A 5170-nucleotide genomic window follows, 5' to 3' on the forward strand; every position below is an offset into this window, starting at 1 on the left:
AAAAAGAAAGATTCAAACTGGAGAATGTTTAAATATTAACTATTTTCATTTACTTTTATCTTTGTAAATAGAAGATAAAGTGTCTGATTTGGCAACAACTCAGAAATCCAGTATTCTCTAATGATTTACAGTAATTTCTACAGTTTCATTGTGAAATCTTTGATGGTGTTTTCTCTGTTTCAGTGACATCTGTGATTGTGACATAAACTATTTATTATTTCTTCCACATGTATGCTGATAATTCCCAAATACACTTATTTAGGACAGATGTTTCATTCTTTTTCATTTTCATGTTTTTCAGGTTCATGAAAAGGCATTGTGCAAGGGAAGGAAAAAATATTGGACTGGTGGTTGAGATCCAGTTTCTAGCCTAGGTTCTGCTCATAACTAGCCATGGTCATCTTGGTTAAATCCCAAAGTTTCACATTTTCCTAATTGATCAAATGAGAATAGCACTGAATGATCTCTAAAGTCCATTTTAATTTTAAGATTCTATAGGATATCTGTACTTAAACATCTGACTGCCACCTGAAACTTTACATATAACAATTATTACTAATATTTATGTATTGATTTAAGAGTAATAAATGGTTTTATAGACACTATCTCATCTTAAGCATGCTTTCTTTCCCCAATAAATGATCAACCCTTCCCCATTTTTCCATTTTTGTCAACACATACATTGTCTTCCAGGTCCCTTAGGCTTAAAACTCTGACATCATCCTTGACTCCTATTTCTCCACATATCTTAAATCTTGACAAAGTCCTACTGGTTTCTCTTCCATGCTTTTTAGAACAAACCCCTGTCCTTTCCCTATTATTATCTAAATGCAGGAAGGGGAAAAATATGTTTAACTGGAGTTTTAGAGTATTTGCAGAGTTGCCTCTGCCTGATTCCTGCCTGGACACTTCAGATAAGTCAGAGAAATCCCTTTAATGGTCACTGAGTAAGAGTGGTTCAATGGACATTTAAAAAGAGAGTGATTCTACCCCTCTTACTCTCTTCCCTTGACCTTGCATGTGGCATTATGTAGCTCAGAAAATTACCTAGAAAAAGTAGGTGAAGAAGAACTCTCCCTTTGCCTCACCCTGGCCACACTGCAGCTATGAGAATTTGGCAGCTAAAGGACGTCTCCTGCCCAAAGGAACCTGAGCCTCATTCTCAAAGCTGTAACTGCTTCTTCTGTTTTTGTTTCTTTCCAGAGTGTGACTAAACATGGACCTGGAGATGGATGTGTCTAGGCTTGGAGGTCACCTTGGGAGCTTGAGATGCCCTTGGTCTAGGACCCTTGGTTAGAATGACCTGGAAATGGGGAGTTTTTGTATCAGAGAAGAATACCACCAAAAAAGGAAGAGCCTAACCGCTGGCTTGACTGACCAGGAGACGTGGACATTGGAGGGACAATGCAGAGCTGAAGTGAAATATAACAATGTCACTTCAGGAGATCCCCCCCAATTGCTTCTTCTTCTTTCTTAAAAAATTTATTTATTTTCTTCTGAACTTAAGAGATGAAACAAACATTTCCATAACATAGTAGAATAGAAAAAGATGACTGCACATGAAACTGCGAATCTAATTATGCACAACTTGCTATTTCTTTTAAATACACAATACAGTTATCATGTAACTTTTTCCCCTTTTTTTCTTCCAACCCTTACCTCACCCCTTCCCCCCATCCCAGCCCTAGAGATGGCTTCCATTAGACACAATATGTGTATGTGTCTACACACACACACACACACACACACACACACACACACACACACACACATATATATATATATATATATATAAAATCATTCTTTACATACTTCTATTTATCAGTTCTTTCTCTGGATGCAGATAGTGTCTTCCTTCACAGGTCCTTTGTAGTTAATTTAGGTATTTATAATTGTTAAAATGATTTATTCACTCAAAATTCTTCTTGAAACAAGGTGTTACTGTATACAACGTTTACTTGGTTCTGCTCATTTCGCTCTTCATTATTTCACCCAAGTCTTTCCATGTTTTTCTAAGATCATTGAGCTCATCATTTCTTGTAGCACAGTAATATTCCATCACAATCACATACCACAACTTGTTCAGCCATTCCGCAGTTGATGGGCATTCTGATGAGAAGTCTCAGCCTCCTGAGAGAGTGTAACAGTAATTATGATGAACCATGTTTTTCTGTCTTTTCTTCCACAGTATGCTTCTGAGAGTTTTGTGTTTAGTATTTCCTTTGTGAGTAGGAAATAAATACCTGTCTCACAGCCAATTCTTATTGGGCATTTAGTATCTTTCTACTTCCTATTTTGGGAAGACCCTAGGCATGGGCCCAACCCTCAGCTTAAGACAATTTTCCCCCAGGATGCTGGGGTGGGACAGAACCAAAAAGTTTGATAAAAGGGAACTTAACCTGTTTTATTATAGGCCATACTCAATATTGAGCTCAGTCCAGACCCCATACCTGAGTCTAGAGTAGTGGGTCCCTTAGTGGAAAGGAATAAAAGAAAGGCTCCCCAGTCTTTTGCACCTAGTAGCAATTATCGTTAGATATAGAAGAAAACATGGACAGTGACTTGGAAGAGAAAGTGGGTAAGTTGATAGTTGGTTGTTGTCTTTCATTCTCAAAGAGAACCAAAATGATGTCGTCTTGCTAGAGTCAAGTTTCAATGTGTCCAACTATGGCTGATCAGACCAATATGAAGAAAGCTCTACCACAGGTTGGACACAAATAGTTTATGTGAACATTTGGGGCAGATACTCTAAATTTGTGCATCCTGAGTTTCCTTTGAGCTACTTCAATTCTGCTTTGCTCATAGAGCACAGCACCTTCTCTGATGTGGGAATGCCATGCTGATCAGTCCTGTGCCAGTGTCTTCCATGGCACACAATCAATCCCAAAGTTCTTAAGAGAGGTCTTGAAAGTGTCCTTGTATCGTTTCTTGTTACCACCATGTGAATGCTTCCCCTGTGTGAGTTCTCCATAAAACAGTCTTTTTGGCAAGTGTACGTTTCGCATTTGAACAATGTGTAGCCAGCCCATCAGAGTTGCCTCTCTGAAGCAGAGTTTTAATGCTTGGCAGTTTAGCTTGAGTAAGGATCTCAATGTCTGATACCTTATCCTACCAGATGATCTTCAGAATCTTTGTAAGATTCTGTTTCCTGGCATGGCACTGGTATACCATCCAGGTTTCACAGGCATACAACAATGAGGTCAGCACCACAGCTCTGTAGACCTTCAGTTTGGTAATCAGTCTAATACCTCTTCTCTCTTACACTTTCCTTAAGAGCCTCCCAAACTCTGAGCTAGCTCTGCCAATGTGTGGGTCAACCTCATTGTCAAGGTAAAAATCCCTAGAAAGTACACTACCAAGGTAAGTGAACTTATCCACAGCATTCAAAACTTCTCCATTTGCTGTAACCAATGATTCCATGTATAGATGGTGTGGTAGTGGCTGATGGAGCACCTGATGTGTTTTCTTGGTGTTAATTGTTAGGTCAAAATTAGTGCAAGCAGCAGAGAATAGATTCGTACTTGGTTGCATCTCAGCTTCAGAGGCTGCATTGAGTGCACAATCATCCACAAACAAAAAATCATGCACCAACACTCCCTCCACTTTGGTCTTGGCTTGCAGCCTTTTCAAATTGAAGAATTTATCATCAGTGTAGTAGCTGATCTTGATGCTGTGTTCATCCTCACTGAAAGCATTTGACAACATGGCTGAAAACATCATTCTAAAAAGCATGGGAGCAGGCACACAGCCTTGTTTCACTCCATTGGTGACTGGAAAGGCATGAGAGCATTGTCCATTATCTAGAACCCAGGCAAGCAAGCTGTCGTGAAATTGATGTACAATTTTGATGTACTTCTCTGGGCAACCAAATTTTGACATAATTTTGACATAATTTTCCATAAGCCCATACAAATAACAGTATCAAAGGCCTTGGTTCAGGGAAGATGAGTACCTCTGGTGTGATGGCTGCTGAACCCTTTTCAGGGATGCTTTTCCACCTTTTGTGTCCACCTGTTCCTTGGAGTCACCTGTGGCTCCAAGAAGCTGTAGCACACACAGCGGCCACACTCTAGCAAATCATTTCGGCAGACAGGTTAAAACAGGGGTTTAAGGGTGAGTTAGGGGGGTGTCTACCCCGAGCACATGAAGACTTCACCTCGTGGAATGGGCGGATGAAAACAAGTTGATGGTATTGCCTGGTTGGTGAGTTATGCTAATGAACCATGCCTAATTCCATCGATTCCTCCATGGTTGGACCACCTCAAAATTTCCCTAAGAAATAGTTGTTGGAGGGATCAGTCTGAAAACTCAGGTAATCAGATATTCCCAGATACACATTTTTCTCCTTAACCTTTTTTTTTATTTTCAGAAGAGTACTATCCAAACATTACAAGAAATCTTAATAGTTTTTTATATTCAGCTTGGGATGCATTATTAAGTGCAATTTGAATGTTAGATCAATACATATTTTATTTTTAATGTTCAACAAAGAACTCATGCCAACATTAACCTGAAGAGCTAACTAATATTAAATAGTCAATGTAAACCAAAACTCAAAGAAAGTCTTCTGCTGTAATGGCAACGACATAATTCTCCTATCAGTCAGGGGATACATAAATACCAAATTGAGGTATATTCACAGTTAAATTGCTATATTCTGGTGTTAAAGTTACTGATCCCAAATACCCAATAATCTTTTATGAATTGCAATATATAGACAGTGGAATGTGTGTATGTATATATATGTAAATATATATATAGACAGACACACATACATATACATATATATACACATATGTATACATATATATAGATACATATACACATTTGTGTATGTATTTATCTCTCCATCAAATTTATCTTCACAGTGTATTTTGCAATAGATTTTACGAATGTTTCCTTGTCCTAATTTTCAGATGAGACATTGACTATGGGTTCAAGGTCTCTACCTGATGTGTACATTAGACCTCCTATTTCTAGAACCATGTATGGTCAGTAACTTTCTTATTTACTTTACAAGCACAGACTTTGACCACAAAATTAAACATTTAGTAACATTTTAGATTGTTTAAAAAGGAGGTTCTTGCTTGTTGGGACCCAGATCAATATCTACCAGCTATTCAATAGAAAAATATATCTACTTTTCTGCCTATAATAGCAAAGTCTGTCT

Source organism: Trichosurus vulpecula, chromosome 4 (assembly GCF_011100635.1).
Source record: "Trichosurus vulpecula isolate mTriVul1 chromosome 4, mTriVul1.pri, whole genome shotgun sequence".
NCBI lineage: Eukaryota > Metazoa > Chordata > Mammalia > Diprotodontia > Phalangeridae > Trichosurus > Trichosurus vulpecula.